The 17,062-nt window shown below is 41.8% G+C and overlaps 1 protein-coding gene across 19 annotated transcripts in view; it reads left to right on the top strand.

Annotated features, from left to right (window-relative positions):
• Nucleotides 1–17,062, top strand: part of Kiaa1217 (KIAA1217 ortholog) — a 477,384-nt gene that overhangs the window by 384,209 nt on the left and 76,113 nt on the right. The window contains exon 1 of one of the 19 annotated variants that reach the window (XM_013515418.1): nucleotides 5,505–5,837. The exons of the other annotated variants lie outside the window; for them this stretch is intronic. The gene's annotated coding sequence lies outside the window, so the exon portion shown is untranslated. Of the gene's footprint in view, nucleotides 1–5,504; nucleotides 5,838–17,062 lie in introns of those variants that run through there. 19 annotated transcript variants of the gene reach the window in all.

Raw genomic sequence — 17,062 nt, 5'->3', positions numbered from 1 at the left:
TGTTACCAATAAACATGCATCTGAGAAAGACATCTGTAAGAACAAGCTGAGTGGCCACACCAGCCATACCAAAACTCTGCTGTATTCTCTGAGACTTTCCTTAAACAATGAACATTGCATCTGGCCTTTAAATGAGAACAAAGCATAATCCTGCACATCTAAAATTTACAGGTAGTTCTCCCAGAACACTTTCCAAATGGTGTTCCCCAAGAAACATGTTAGACTGAAGTATTAATCCGGAGGTTCTGGAATTGAGCCTGTGCTTGGGATTTATGCTTGGTAGGGAAGATATGTGTCTAGTTTTCCACTTAGAGTCTAGCTGAGCATTTCTGAGGCCAGTCTATCTAATGAGACTTGTGGTTTTCAGCTGGAATTGAGCACATCCAGCTCTTGATTCTTTACCATGGGTGCTAGTCACTCGGCTGTATTATAATTGCTCGGCTTTTGGTTCCTTACATCACGTAGTACGTCTGATAATTCAGTTCCCAAGGGACTGAGTTCACTTTATGGATCGAGCCCTTTTGCACAAATTACACGTACACTCACAAGTTTTTCATTCATAATTGTGCATTCATAAATGAACCCTTCCATTCTGTAGCTCGCAAAGATGACCGGTAACTCCCTCGTCACCAAACCTGATGACGCTTTCATGGTTTTGGGTTTTTTCCAGTTTCTCATGTTCATGGCAATTACTTCCCAAGATTCTTTGCTCTTGTAATTTATTGTTCTCTCTCTTCTCCTTCTGTTATTTCACTTGCGTGTCTCTAATTTCTACTTCTGTGCAGACAACTGCCAGATTTGCATTGCAGACAACTGCCAGATTTGCATTTAGAACACACTCCCTAGACTTAGCCCTGGGTTTTAAATCATTTCGTAATATTCCAATCAGCCACTGCCTCCCAGTCCTCTTCCTTCTGAACTTTGTGTTTGGCACTAGGGACTGGTCTCCTTAGCAACCACTGGCTTCCAGGACACTAACGTGACTGAATTCCTTGTTTGCATTCAAACCTGTTAGGGTTTTGAGTTTACCCTTCTTTTTCCTCATGGCACCAAACCGTCTTCAGGATGCTCAGGCCGGCTTTACCAGTTTTGGGGTCAGAGTGTTTATTTGTTTTGTTTTGGGTTTGGGGTTGGCTCTTTTTTATCTGAACCTTTGCACTTGTGATTCTTACTCTTACTACTGATTTCTTCTTTTCTTTGTAATGGTTCTGGGGATCAAACCCAAGGACTTACCACTAAGCTACACCCAACTCTTTTTGTTTTGTTTTGTTGTTATCTTGAGACAGGGTCTTGCTAAGTTGCTGAGGCTGAACTCTACTTTGCGATTCTCCGACCTCAGCCTCCCAGAGTGCTACAGCTACAGGCATGTGCACCACCCTCTGCTCTTGCCACAATTTATTATTATCATGTCAATGTGAACAACCTTTAGACTATGTCCCCATTTCTGGCATTTCTACAGTCCAAAACTCAAATGTTCAGCTTCTAAGTGGTCACATCAGTATTTTGAATATTTCCAGTGTATCCAGTTGAAGACAAAATTCCTAGTCTACTGCTTTCCCTAAGCCTTTATCCTGTTTGATCATCCTTTGAAGGATGAAGGATTTAATGGCTGTGTGTGTGTATGCACATGCATGTGCACATGCACATACATTGATGTTTTGGCAGATGGGAGGGGTATAATTTAAAATGTCAGTTATCAGTGGTTCTTTTCTTGTCTGACTCTTGTTCACCAACACATGCACCAGTCACCAGATCCTGCTCATTCCATTTTGCAAGGTCCCATTTCCCTGGTGTCCTGGCAGTAGCTGACTGGCTTGTGCATTTATCCCTGAGATAAAATTTTGAGGCAGGCATTGGTGTAAAGTTCTATATTTACAACTGATGAAATAGTTGCTGATGTTGAGAAATTTTCCCCAGGCCATCTAGCTAGAGAGAATCAGAGCTGATATTTGAACCAGGTGGCTTCATTCCAGATCTTAGCAGCCTTCTGCTGCTACAGGTATAGCACTCACTATTTCTCAACCACATCATCTCCCAGTTCTTACTCTGATGTCAACTCTTGCTGTTCTGGGTGTCTGAAATGCCTTCTCATGCCCTACATATCTGCCCAAAGATATGTTGAGTGTGTTGCCCAAAGAGTCCTGTGCTAGAAGCTTGGTCCCCAGTGTAACAGTGATGAGAGGTATGGAATCCTTAGGTGGAAGCACTGAATGAAAGGTGATTGGGTTATGGGGGCTCTGCACTCAGAAGAGATTGATGTAGTTCTCCTGAGACTGGGTTAGTTCTTGCAGGAATGGGTCATGGGAAAGCAAGTCCATCCCACCTACGTGGCCTCTTCTAGTTGCAGCCATTCCCTTTCCTCCTTCTCTTGCACAGTGTGACACAACCACACCTTCCCCAGACTCTCCTACCATGCTGTTTGGACTTTCAAGCCACCAGAGTCATAAACCAAAAGAACCTCGGGTATTTTGTTATAGCAACATGAAACAGACTGATAGAGTCCTTTTAAAATTCCATGCATCTAGTATGTTCTGATTCCTTCAGTAAGCTGCTGGTGTGCCAAAGGTGAGCAAGAACACAAATTTCTCAGGGCTCTACTATAAGTGCCATGTGCATACCATGTTTGCCTTTTGAATAGAACAAACCAAACTGTAAAAGACAGCCCTAGAACTATTTGGGAAATGACAACATATGTTAGGAATCAGATGATATTAAGGGATAATGTGATTCTGTTGTTTATAATAATAGGTTGGCAGTTATGTTTTTAAAAATGAAACCTACTAAAGTATTTATAGGTTAGATGATACAATGAATGGGACTCAAGCAACCTGCCCACGCACACACACAAAAGGTGAAATTAGATTAAAATTATTAAAATGTGGGAAAATGTCAAAGCTAGATGATGGAAGCTCATTGTATTATTTTGTCTTCTCTTTTTTTGTTGTTGTTTGATTTGAAAGTTTCCATAATAAAATGTTATAAAGGTTAAAAACTTGGTTTTAGAGCCTAAGCAAGAGTGCCCACTCCACAAAGCTTTCCCTAATGCCCTGTCAGATTTTCTCTGGCCCTTGCGGGGGTGTGCTGCACACAGTTGTGTTATAATCGTTTTTGTGCATGGTTATCTCCTCCACTAAACTGTAAGTGATTCAAAAGCACATGCTTGTCTTTGTCTCCCTCTGAAAGCCGGTGCAGCATCCTAACTGATGGTGCACGTAGAGTAAACACTTGTTAAACGGGACGCATTGAGGGCTATAATGATAGTGCTACAAGTGCTCTCTATTTGTCATTTTCCGCCACTAATGAGGACCCACTGTAAAAATATCTCTGTTCTCATCACCAGAAATAGTTGCATTTCTCTTGGTTTATTTTTACCATATGGACACTGTGACTCTTGTAAGTGATTATTTTCTTTCTTTGTGTTGTTACATTCAAGCTTAGAATTAAATCTGTGGCCCACCCACAGTAGGGTTACAGGCATTTCTGCTGTGTGTTTGTGTGTTGGCTTTGTTCCTGCCCTCTCCTTTTAATTTCCCTGCTTTCATCTTTCCTTTGGCATACATTCCACTTTGACTTTATTTTTCATAGTTGTAATAAGTTATGTGAATTCTATTAATTTCTCTTCAATAGCTGTCAGGATAGTTCTATAATATTAATAGTATAGAATAGTATAATCTGTAATACTGTTCTCTACCATTGTTGTTTAGGATATAAGATAATAGCACTATTTGTGACTGTGAAGTAGGGGATGTGTTCAAGTATTTTACATATAATTTAAATTTGTCAATAACTGCAAATAGGTGTATGGATTTCATTCTTACAGATGACAAAACTGAGGCCAAAGAAGTCATTGCCAAATTCATACAGCTAATAAGTGGCAGATATAGGATCTCAACCCAGCTCTTTGTGTTTCCTTATTCAGCCTACAACCTCCCTTCATTAGTATTTCCATTTAAGTTTTCTGCAAGATTTGAAAGGATGTTCCTGAGCTGGGTGTGGTGGTTCATACCTGTAAACCCACCACTCGGGAGGCTGAGGCAGGAGGATCATTGCGAGTTCGAGACCAGCCTGGGCTACAAAGTGAGCTCAAGGTCAGCCTGAACTGCATGGTGAGACCCTGTCTCAAAAAGACAAAAAAGGAAGGAAGGAAGGAAGGAAGGAAGGAAGGAAGGAAGGAAGGAAGGAAGGAAGGAAAGAAAGAAAGAAAAAAGGAAGGAAAGAAGAGAAGGAGGAAGGCAGGAAGGGAGGAAAGTTAACTTTCTTTCTAATCTCTAAACTTCTCAAAGGGCAACTCGCCATCTCATTCATCTCCACGCTTCCTGTGGCTCTCTCTCAGATATTGTCCTGCTCTGAGTAAGTTCTCACTGAGTATTTGGATGGAAAATGACACTTAGATAGACATTTTCCTACCACAAATTTTCCATTCATTCCTCCCCTGCTACGATCAATACAGTGATCCATAAATGCAAGGGTTTGCAGTTTGCACCTTTGCTAGTTTATCCTGGTACGGGCTCCTGACCCAACATGAAATATGAATGTTCACCTGTCCTAACAGCATTCCACATTGCAGCAGTATAATCTGAAGTTTAAGAGATGAATAACAATAAGGGAGAAGGTCTGACTTTGTCAGATGAACATAAATGATTACCAGAAACACGCACCCGTCTGCCCTCTCCTTTTCTGGAGGGGCGGGTTTCAGGAGTTACATTCACCTGTGGTAGAAAGTAAGGCAAGTCTCTGCATAACAAATCTGAATACGGCAGATCGTGTGTTGCTGTATTTATAATGCAACCGGACAGATCTTGCTTTTAAATTGAGTTGGTAGTCAGTATTTCAAATACCCCCAAACTTATAAGACGGGTGATGACTTTGGAACAGTTAACCTCATCCTTAGTGGAAAGCATCACTGATTTCTCCTCACTCTGGTTTGGTCTCATGTGAGATCTTCAGGATATAATAGTGATCCAGATGTGTGTGCTGACTACCCTCTCAGACCTGACAGTAGATCAGAAAAGCCAATAATCAATAATGATGCGACATCTCTACTTTCCACATCAATTCAGCCTCTGTGAAATCCTTGCCTTGGTCCCGTTATTTGTTTGATCTAATGCCATGGAACTGGCTTATGAGTGATGGATCTAATGATACCTCTTTGCGTTGTGTCTTTCTGACATGCAAGAGGATGATTCTGTTACAGCTGATAAGAAATTGCTCTTATCACGGCACTTAGCTAATGCACTGGGTATCCAGAACGTGGCAGATATTTTCTTCTTCCCTCGCTGCTCCCAGTTAGAAAGTCTTATTTTTTAAGAAAAAAGAAGGTAATGTATGCGTGTCTGATAGGCAGCTTCCAAGTGACACAAATCTCATCTCTCCCGCTGTGTGTCTGCTTGCTTTTCCTTGCACTTTTTTTTTGTCATTGAGAGGTTATGACAACATGAGCCATATTGTATTTATAAACATCACGTGTTTCCCTGATATGGCTTGCAGTGTCTGCCAGACGAGAACACATGGAAGAAACATTTCTCGTTAGCTCAGCATTGGTCTTAGTTATGCTGGTTTCCGGGACAGGAAAAATGCCTTCCTACTCAGATTTAACTTTCATAGAGTAGAAACAAAACCTCTGAATGTCCGTGAAATAGTTTTAACAAGGATGGATACTGCTCCTTTAAACCACATATTTTGACTAAAAGCTTCCTTCTGTAAGAAAACCAAGCCTGGCATTTAGTCACCATGAAGATAGGCTGAGCTGAAAGCATTCGAGAGAGATGGGTGGTTTCCAGGTCTCTGCAAATCTAGAAAGTTTCTTCCAGAAAAGAAAGGCTTATGGAACATGAAAGGTAAGAGCCGTGTCTTTACAGCAAAATATAATCTTCAGAAATTCTCTTGTCACACTCTGGCACATTTACATTCCCTGCAGTCTTCTGTATTCAAGTTCAATTCAGTAAGGAATTACAAGGGGAGGTTTTTCTCTGAACTTCCTTACATTGCTTAGGAGACCTCTTTGTTGCCGGTATTAGTCTGCTTTTTTAAAGAGCCACTTAAATTATATTAGGCTGTCTCCAGTCTACAGACCTTGTGATCTAGTTTGTGTTTAACCGTGTAATTTAGAAAAGGGTTTTAAATGCCAATGTAGTTTGCTTGTACAGAGCTTGTTGATTTATGTGTTTTGTGACAGTTATCATGAGGCTGCCGACTTGTGTTCAGTTTCTGAGGCAAATGTAGACAAAAACCAGAGGGTATGGTAAACATGGGATTAGTATGTGTCTTTTAACACTGAAGGGGAAATTACTTGATGTTTTTTTCCTTATGAAAATGGCTTTAAATTTTTAAATAAAAAATGGCTATTTTATCTTTGTTTTGAAAAAAATTTTTTTAGAAAAATCAATATAAGCCTTATGAAATAAATTGAACACCCTACAGTTTCTAAGTAACAGAGACAAGCAAGCCTGTTGTGTCAGGCTTAATGATCCCCTGAAAAAAGTCTCTGATAGAAACCATATTTATTTGACATAACTATTCTGTCTTACTCATGCAATAATTATGTCACAATATTTTGCATTTATTTCTCTCAAAAGAACTTAATGAGATCAGTGTTCTTTTACATCAGTTGGTTTTCTTTTAAAGGAACACATCTACTTATCAGTACTCCTGAGGATATTTTTATATCAGAGAAGTTAAATACGCATGAATCGTTACTTTCCAGTGTGGTCTTAACAACATATATCATTTCATTTAGTCAGCCTGTGGCATAGGTTCTTTCTACCCATTTAACTATGGGGAAATTGAGATTGAGAGAGATTCTGCAGCAGTTTCACATACTACTAGGTAGCAGAGCTGGGATTTAAATTGAGCCTGTCTTTCTAAAACCTTTTGTTTTTATGTCCTACACCACACAGCTTCACCAGTAGATGACAGCTTCTAGTCTGGAATAAAATACAGATAACTCATCTTGAGAAGAAGAAGAAGAACTAATTAATGTTTATTTGGCATTAAGATAAATTATTTTGTGCTTTGTTGGAATTTTTTTTTTTTTTTTTTAATATCTGTAGCATCCAAACCCTAGGACTATATCAGGCTGATTGTTTATCCAGGGATTTGGTTACAAGTTCAAGTGAAATGAAAGAGCGAACATCAGGTAGGGTGGAGATAGTAAAAATCACCTTGGATAAACGGCTTTTTATTGCAAAGACTTTTATTGCTTCTTTCTTTGCTTCATGTGCTGTTTTGCTCATAAAAAATGTGTTCACAGGACAGAGCAGGGAGTGTATTTGTGCTGTTGGTTTGGAAGTGAGAGGTCTTTTGGAAGACGGACTAGCTCAGTGTGCCTGCCCGCCACCCTTTGACAGGGAAGCGGCTGAGCCCACTCAGAAGCAGAGCTGCACCTTCAGCATCCTCTTCCCACCCCTTGCTGAAGATTGAGACATGAACTCAGCAGCAAAAATATCCCGGTGATTTGTGATGCACAGCAATCACTGCCAGCAGCATCACCAGGGATGCAGCTGCTCATCTCAGCTTCTGGACCAAGGTGACTTGCTTCCAACCCTATTTCAGCATCAGAATCTAGGGTTGGTCAAACAGCTAACACAACCGAATGTCACCTGGACCGGGGCCACCTCCTTCTTCAAGCAGGCACAGGCAGTGTATCCCAAAGACTTCAGAGCCTTTGCCGAAGTATGCAAGGGAGGTGTGGGCCACCCCCCTGTGCCTTTTGATACTATGCCACACCTTTCTTTGATCTTATAAATATAGATGTTAGAGGAAACGGCCTTTGACCCTGGAGCATGTGTCCCTCTGCTTTCAAGCTGGAGTCCTGTTACCTGCGTGTCTCTGGTGGGGGAATTCCCTTTCCCATGTTTCCTGTGGGTCCCTATTGGGGCCGTCCAGATCGTCCCAGAATGTTCCCTCCCACATCAACGTAGGGCCCTTGGGCCCCAGATCCCATGCCATAGTAGACTTCTAGGTGACTGTTCTGTATGCTCTTTCGAAAGCTCTCAAGCAAGCATGTATTATTTTATATAAATGTTATATAAGTGTAGAACTAATATAATGTTATATTAGTGTAGAAGGAATTTTGTACTTATCCTTTAAAGAGAAAAAGACACACAGCCGTTGCTGATACCTTGCTTGGTCCCTACCCTGCTTTTCCCCATGGGCTGGCAGTCTCCTCATTTGCATATGATTTGCAGGGCTCATGGACACTCGCCTGCCCCTGAGGAAACAGAGCTGGCTGCTTTATTTTTGTTTTTTTTTTTTTTGGTTTGTTTTTTGGTTTTTCTCCGGTACTGGGAACCGAACTCACGACCTTGCGCTTGCCAGGCAGGCGCTTTTGCCGCTGAGCTAAATCCCCGGCCCGAGCTGGCTGCTTTAAATTTGTGCCCTAGCAAACACACCTGACCTGTCTCGCTGGTGTTCTCTCAATGAGCAGGCTTGACTTTTGGAGTTACCAGGCTTTTGAGGTGAAAAGAGAGTCTTTGGCATTGTCTTCGGTAACCCACTCACCTGTAAGCTGAAAGCCAGGAGGCCCAGAGTGAATGGAAGGACTTGGTGAAGGTCACAAAATAAGGAAGTGAAAAATAGGGTTGGAGCCCAAGCCAGCTGCCCCAGCCCCGCCCTCTGCCCATGTCCAGTGCCGTGTGCTTGTTTGCTTTGGTTCTCACCCCTGTGTCTCATGTGGTTTGTTTTATTTATGAGTTGGAGAAAGCTGTGCATTTGACATGGCCATCCATTGCTGTAGTTGAGTGTAACTAGGCTTTATTTACCTTCCAGGAAGCAGTTCAGTCTCTCTCTCTTCTGGATGATCTTACTAAAAGAAGAATGAAAGTCCTATAGTAGGGCCAGAGCTCATTAATTGGAAATGCATGGGCCTGGACCAAAAAATAAATGGATTTTGAACTAGATTTAGATTATCCAGTATTTTTAGTGGAAGGAGAAAAAGCCATGAAGTCAACTGAAAAACAGGTACTGCTCCAAATTATGAGATGCTCTGAATAAAACAGTATTGGCTTAACAAAGTTGTGTAGTAATACAGTATTATCTTCAAAACTCAGTCATATCACTATGGCAGGTAACTTCTACAGTCACTCTGCTTAAAGCTGCAAGATACTACTGATCAGACTACTTTCAAAGTTATTCTTCACTTGGAACTAGTCAGTTATATGTGGCAGAAAAGCAGGTTTTAAAATTTTGATAATTGGTTTTTGTTTTTTGTTTGTTTGGTCTTTTTGAGACAGGTTTTTGCTATGCACTTCAGGCTAAACTTGAGCTCACTTTGTAGCCCAGGCTGGTCTCAAACTCACAATGACCCTCCTGCCTCAGCCTCCCGAGTGCTGGGATTACAGGCGTGCACCACCACGCCTGGCTTGATAATTGTATGATATTGTTCTTCTTGATTTTTTTTTTTAAAAACTGGTAGTACAGAAAACATGACAGTTTAATGAATAATATTGTTTCAGTCACAGTTAAGAAGCAAAAAAATTCAATTTAATATTGACTTAAGGAAAAACAATGAAGGAGCAGTGGTACAGCTGGTGTAAGGATACGGCCAGAATGGCGACAGGTATCTTATTAATGCATGGAATATAGAAATGAGGCCCAAGTGACAAGGTCCTGGACTGAGTGGAGTAAAGCGTCATTAGAGATTGTACAACTGAAAAAAAAAATCAACTATTTCAATTTCAAAATCCAATTTAAATCTTCCTTAAGAGATCTCAAAACCTCAGCAGCTTATTATTTGACACAAAAGAGGAGCTATTAAGTCATTTTTGTGCGTTTTTTTTTAAATTTGAGGCCCCTCCAGATAAAAGGTGTGAATACCCCGCGTGTCGTAAGCTGCAGGATCTGTCTGCATTGCTCAAGCAGCACTAACTCACTCCATATTCCTCAAACACAGACAATATGTTTGACTCATTTGGTTGATCAACACATGTCCTTGATTTTTATTCCTTTTTCTTTTTTTTTTTCCTTTTCCTGTGACATCAAAGGTCATGTTTTGGCCTCCTCTGATTTCAGTCTTTGAAACTGTTCCTTTTCATTTGTTCTTGAGAGAGTAGCAGAGCTGCCAAACGACAATGAGAAATCATGACTGTCAATAGTGGGAGAAATTCGGAAGTAGCAGAGGTCTGATGTACAGTGTGCTTAAATACTGACGTGCATTTTCCATGAAACGTGCCACTTCTACCACATAGGATTTGTGGTCAGAACCTGCTTTGTTTAGGAAGAGCATCTAGAACTATCCCTTGCACTTCCTTCCAGGAAAAAAAGGACAGAAATACAACACGCTACAGATCTTTGACAACTTGTAGTAAGTAGTGTCTTAGTTACTTATCGGGGCGACAAAATACCCGACACCCACAAGTGAAAGGAGGAGAGGTTTATCTTGGCTCCCAGTTTGTAGAGGTTTTGGTCCCTAGTCAGCTGGCTCCCAGACGGGTTGGCGGGGCAGAGGGGCATCGCAGAGGAGAAACAGCGCATGCTTGCCAGACAGGAAACAGAGGGCAAACTCAAGGGAGGCAGAGAGGGGAGATACGCCCACCCAGGCCACGCCCCTGTGACCCGCCTCTTCCAACCATGCTTCGCCTCCTAAATCACGGTTAGCTCTAAGCTCATCCGTGGACCAGCCCACTAATGCGAATCACACCCTCATGATCCCCACTCACACTCCAAGAGATCCACCTGTGAGTGCATGAGGCTTGGCGGGGTTGGCGGGGGCATCTAGACATAAACCATTTACAAGTAGCGACTGAAGGAACATTTTGGACGCATATCCACAAAGTGGATACCCATTTTGCTCGCTTTTCAAAGCAAATCTAAAAATATATTTCTTAGCAGCTGTGTAACTACAAAATAAAAGATACTTAAAAATATATATGTCTGCTCCACTGTAGCGTAATTTACTCACCAGATATCTACAGGGCTCAGACCTTAACGCTTCAGAAATTTGCTGCAGATTTAGCTGTATATATTTAGACCAAGGAGCCTATTAGCTTGTGATCTGCAGGACTCTCTGCATTCGCATGAAAATGAGCAACGGGGCACTGTTGGCAACCCAAGGCTGTAATTATGTTAATCTGACCATTTCAAGACTGAATATGTTGTTTTAAAATGTTTCTGTATTTTTATTATTCATAACAACGATCTGAAGAAATTTAGCAAAAATGCTAATGTTGCTGTTCAGTATCACCCTGTGACGGGAGCATTGAAAGGAGGCCAGAGAGGGATTTTGATATTTTTAATTTTGACACATCATTTCCATCAAGAGATATGTTCTCATCTACATAAATATAAAATATATTTGTAAATATAAAAGTTAGATATTGAAAATATACATAGTGAATATATGTGCATGCCTGTCTCAGCATGTATGTTCAAAAGCAAAACATATTTCTCTTTGCCCTAGACCACTACTCATTGCTGTATCATAAAAAACCAAGAATTAATTTGACCAGTATTACAAGGGCTTTTTGTTTGTTTCTTTTTGTGAAGAACTCTCCTGAAGCACCAGGATATTTTATTTTGAGACAGAGTCTTACCACTTTGCCCAGGCTGAGCCCCAAGTTTATGATCCTCCTGCCTCACTCTCTCAAAGTGAAGAGATTATGGGCCTGCACCCCCATGCTAGGCCAGATCTTTGTTTTTAATATAAATGTGGGACAGGCCAAGAATGGATAATAATTGTTGAAATTTTGAGACCATCCAAAATTTTGCTTTGAGCTAATTGGTGCAGATGCGTCCACAGCAACTGAAGTTTTTATTCTGGCCTTGGATAGTAATGAGATGCATTCCTTTTCATTATCAAGGAGACCTCTCCTAGGTGCTAAGATGGGAAAGGAGCCAGGCATGGTGGCACATGCCTGTCATCTGAGCACCCTGGGGGCTGAGGTAGAAGGATCACAAGTTCAAGCCCAGCCTGGGTAACATGGCGACTTAAGGGGAACCTGTTTCAAAATAAAAACTAAAATTAGATAAAGTAAAAGTGTGCAGGCCCTGGGTTTAATCTCTAGAACTGGGAGAAAACAAAAAGATATGAAGGGAGACAGAAGGATTCACAAAGGAGAGAAGTAGGTAACTGCTTATCTCCTCTTATAAATCATTACAATGTGAGTCTACCAGTGTGGAGTGAACTGATAGCCTGGTCTGGATTCTGAGTCATCAATTAATTTGGGAGTGGAAATCAGGAAAAATAACTTTCTAAATGTGAGACCGTGTCATATAATTGGACTTTTTTCTCAAGGATGATGTCTGTGGGGTAAAATAGAGCAAGCTATTCTTACATTGGCTGCATTCAGATGTTCAGAATTTCGTTATTTTGTGAGATCTCCTATTTCAAGAAGAGAACTCTGTCTCATTCTGTTCATCCTCCTAGGGATGTCCTCAAGTGGCTATTTTCCATTTCATTCATTTTTTTCTGCCTGGAAACTCATGAATGTTTGTTGGTGATGTTAATTAGAATGTATGTTGTTCCTACGTTTGTGCACACAAAATAATGAAGTAATGACTTAGCCCATTTGATATTCATGGCCCCAGACACAGAAGTATAGGAGGAATTCCTGGAACAAATCAACAGCAGAATCAGAAGTTCAGAGTTCAGCTTCAGACCATCAAGGTTGTGAGACCATCGCTAGAAAGAGGTTCTCATTTGATTAACAATCTCAGATTCTACTGCCTTCGTTCAGTATTATAATGGGGAGGAGTAATGATTGCTGAAGATGATCAAACCCTCTGAACAATTTTTTTTGGAAACTGCCAGGCAAGATGATGCACACTTGTAATCTCAGCTATTGGAGAAGCTGAGTCAGGAGGATCACAAGTTGAAGGCCATCCTCGGCAATGTAGCAAGACCCTGTCTCAAAATAAAAAATGAAAAAGGTTGAGGATGTAGCTCAGTGGCAGAGTACTTGACTGGCTTGCATGAGGGCCTATGTTCAATCCCCAGCAGAGTAAAGAAAAGAAAATTGGAAACTAATTTGAGGAGAAGAGGTCATCAGAATAGAGCCAATGTCTTACTGTCCTAATTTTAAGAAGACCCTCTGTCTACTTTATTGTTCCATATCTTCTGTCTTCTCAAGAACAAATTTTTTTCCCAGGGCCACTTTTCAGAAAAGAAGGGAAAAGATAATACAAAGAAAAATGTGGGGCAGGAGGGCTAGAGTTTGGGCTGGGCAGTGGGGGATTAGGAGCTACTTTGTGTTTGCACTAGAGTGTGTTTGTTTCTGAACTGAGCTTGATTAATGCTCTTAGTACAAAGCATGAACTTTGAGAAGCACTCAGGGCACACAGAGCCTCTTCATCACGTGGCTTGCCTCAGGTGGGATCAGAAAGTCTTTCCTGATAGTGGGCATTGTTTGGCAGGAGCAGCTTGACAGCGTCTACCTCCTTGCCCGCTGTGGGCATTTTATCATAGGAAGTGACTTCTTTTCCTGGGATCGCCCACTGGGCTGGAAGGAATAGGTTTTGTTTCTGAAGAGCTGCTCAATTTCAGGAATGCAGGGCTTCAGTAGAGAGGAGAAAGGCTCAAAGGTCCCAAAGTGTGTAGCTGGGACTCAGGGAGGCAGGTCTGATGTCAGAGGGGACGAAGGGACTGGCTAAGGCTGGCTAAGCTCCCTGGGCTGCTAGGGCAGGGCAGGGCGGGGCAGGGCAGAGCGTGGACAGACACTTGCCAAGCTCAGCCTCAGGGTACGCACGACTCCCAAACTGGTTGTCTTTGAGGCTGTTATTTAACCAAATAAGGCGAAAGCAGTGATTTTACTGACCATCTCAAATTTCCAAGCCATGTTCTCTGGCTGGCTGACTTGGTATTTGAACTGAAAACACAAAGGTATTCCTTTGAAATAGAGCACTCTTGTGGGGCGCATGGAAGTCCTGGAGTCATTGTTTGGAAGACACCTCCCCCATTTGTAGATAATGTTAATATAATCTGGTCTACTTCAGCCTTCTCTTACGAGTATTGTGCTAGTCATTTGAGATGGCTTTGTTCAGACAGCCCTGGACCTGATTATGCACAGAAATAATATTCATTTCAGTGGCCCCTGAACCTTGCTCTTCTTTGAAGAACAGCCAGAGCAGGTCAGACCTCCACACTGGCTTCTTGACACTAGATTGTTCTAGTACTTCATAGATCTTGGCCCAGATATTTGACTTTGAATAACGCTCTTGAGGTCCCAGGGCCTTCAGTTCTTCATCTGTAAAGTGAAGATGAGAGTATTTATCTGATGGGAATGAGCCAGGAGTTAAATTCTGGGAAGCATTTAGTATATCGGAATTCTCTAAAAATACTAGTGTTCTTCTGTATTTCCATCCTCCCCTGGAAGACTTAGTTGAAAATATTTACTGATAGAAAATCTCTAGGTAATTATGATTGCCATCCAACGTTTATTAAACTCAGAAAGAGCCACCTTCCTGAAGTAGGATTGAGCCAAGTGCAGTAGAAGGAAGAGCTCAAAGTGAGCTTTCAGTGACCCTGAACTGCTACTCTGTCTCCTCACTACAGCAGTGATGATCAGTGAGTGCTCCCTGGATGAACAGGGCACCGTCCCCTGGGGACGGTCTACAAATCCGTATTCTCAGGCCCTGTGAGACCTCCTAAATGAGACACTGCATGCAAGAGCCAGCAATCTGTTTTAACAACTCTTCCAGGTGATTCCCATGCCAAGCTGGAGAAGCACTTCCTCAGGTGGTATCAGTAGCCTCTCTTGTCCCATGGGGCACCTGGCCTTCCCCACTCTCATCTCTGACATGCCTTCCTTCCTTCCTAGAATATCTAAGGAAGGAAACTTAGCTACTGAAGTGCTACTGATAATTCATGGACCTACTTAAATCTCACCCTTTAGAGAAATGTTCCTCAACTAACCCTGCCAGAAGACTCATTTTTCTATAAATTCTAAGAGTATTTTTCCATTGCACACATTGGACTGATGTCTTGTTTTGCCTTATTTTTAATATTCTTGCATATACCTTATTTCCCGTACTGGCATGTAAGCTTTCAAAGGTAGTAAGTATGTCTTACAGATTGACTTTCCTTCCTCACCCCTACCCCTGGACTTACCATAGATAATGGCTACTCAATAAATATTTCCTGAGCCCACAGAATCTTATCATCAGAATGGGTCTTTGGGAAAGTGTTCACTGGACATCTTATTTACAGATAAAGAAGCATGTTAACAACCGGACCAAAGTGTGTGCTCCACATTGAGACACTGGTCTCTGCCCTCCCACCAGGCTGTGGAGAAACTCACTTGGGGTATTCAGAGCCATGGGTCTAGCCCAGAAACTAGCAGGTGCTGTTGTGCTTTGTGCCGCCTAAACCCAAGGAAAGTGGATGGGCTTTCACAGGTGTATTCATTTACTTATAACCCTGGATCCTCTTAACTTTTCATAACGAATGAAAACTGTGAGCCTACTTGTGAGCCTACCTAATTTTATAACACAGAGCATCTGTGCTCAGCCTGCTCCATGAACATTTTCCCAGCTCACATACTCAGTATATCTAGGATGCCCGTGGAACTTCTAGATTTGAGTGTTGCTGTTAAAAGGAGAGGAAGTGGCTCTCTGAGTCCAAGACACAGCAGCACCAAAGGCTGTTTATATATGTGGTGCTTCGTGAAGCGAGCACACCAAGGGCTGTTTGGATCAGAAACAATTTTCTCTTGTTTATTTGGGGAGGAAATTTAACTTGGTGATGTGTGACTTATTGTCCTCCAGTGTTATCCTCTGGAGCCCTCCTCTCACACAGTCCTTTCTTCTCCTGATGCATAGGCTAATATTGTTCAGCTGAGGATCGAAATAACAGAACAGCTAAACGCCTTTCATCAGAAGTCATCCCTAATGGGATGACTTAAAGCTCCTTTAAAAGGGGCAATGCTGACACCTTGCATGGTGTGTCTGTTCTGGTACCTGGGATTAGAATCAGCATGTGTACTACTGGGACTGATAAGAAGACAGAACAGCACGCAGGCAACAAGGTGATTCCCTTAGAAAGGTGAAGACTGTCACCCAGATCTGCAGAGCTGCTCCCAGGAAAGCTGTGAGAAAGGGGGGTAGGTACAGGGAGACCTGAAGGAGTCAAACCTACCAGACACACTTGGTGACCAGAAGCTGGGATTGCTTGAGATGCTTGAGGCCATGAGAAAGAGGTAATGGGAGGAACAGGACTTCAAAACTTTGAAGAGTTCCATGGTCAACTGTGGTGCTAAATATTAAATGAAAACTTCCAGGAACAAACGCTTCATAAGTTTTAACTGCATGCTCTTCTGAGCAATGTTATGAACTTGCACCATCCCACTTGAGCCCCAGGATAAGAATCGCCCCTTTGTCCAGTGTATCCAGGCTATATAGACTACCTTCCCACTAGTCACACAGCAGATATCTCAGTTGTGAGATCAGCTGTCAAGTGTTGCAGTATTTGTGTTTAAATTGCCTTTGTTTTAATTAGTATGGGCAGCAGAGCACAGAAGTAGTAATGCTGGCAGTTTGGCCATGTCGAAGAGAGGCTGTAAAGTGCTTCCTTTAAGTGAAAAGAATTGGAAGTTCTCCACCTAAGGAGAGAAAATAAAATCATATGCCAGTGAAGATCTATCAGTTACTGTTGTTAACCTCTTACTGTGCCTCATTTATAAATCAATCTTGATCATAGATGTGTACACAAGATAAAAACATTACATAAAAGGAGAGTTTGGTACTATTGATAGTTTCAGGCATCTGCTGCAGGTCTTCATTGTACCCCCAAGGTTGAGGGGTGCACTGTAAATGGCTATGTGGTTTTGAAGTTGACATTTACCATTCATCAATGCATTTCCCATCATTTTCTCTAATGGGATTCTATATAGATGATCATCAACTCATTGGGCAAGTTTAGATCTCTCACATTATCAAATCAAAATGTGGGGCTGGGGATATCGTTCAGCGGCACAAGTGCCTGCCTGGCAAGCATGAGGTCCCTAGTTCGATTCTCAGTACCAAAAAACAAAACAAATCAAACCAAAATGTATACACTTTTAAAACTGTCCCATTTTTGTGCTCACCCTAAAGCTATGTAATGCTATGTCTACCTTTCTTCACTGTCAACGTA

The sequence above is a fragment of the Chinchilla lanigera genome, unplaced genomic scaffold (assembly GCF_000276665.1).
Source record: "Chinchilla lanigera isolate Chin_1 unplaced genomic scaffold, ChiLan1.0 scaffold00028, whole genome shotgun sequence".
Lineage (NCBI taxonomy): Eukaryota > Metazoa > Chordata > Mammalia > Rodentia > Chinchillidae > Chinchilla > Chinchilla lanigera.
This window is presented reverse-complemented; position numbering and strand designations above follow the sequence as displayed.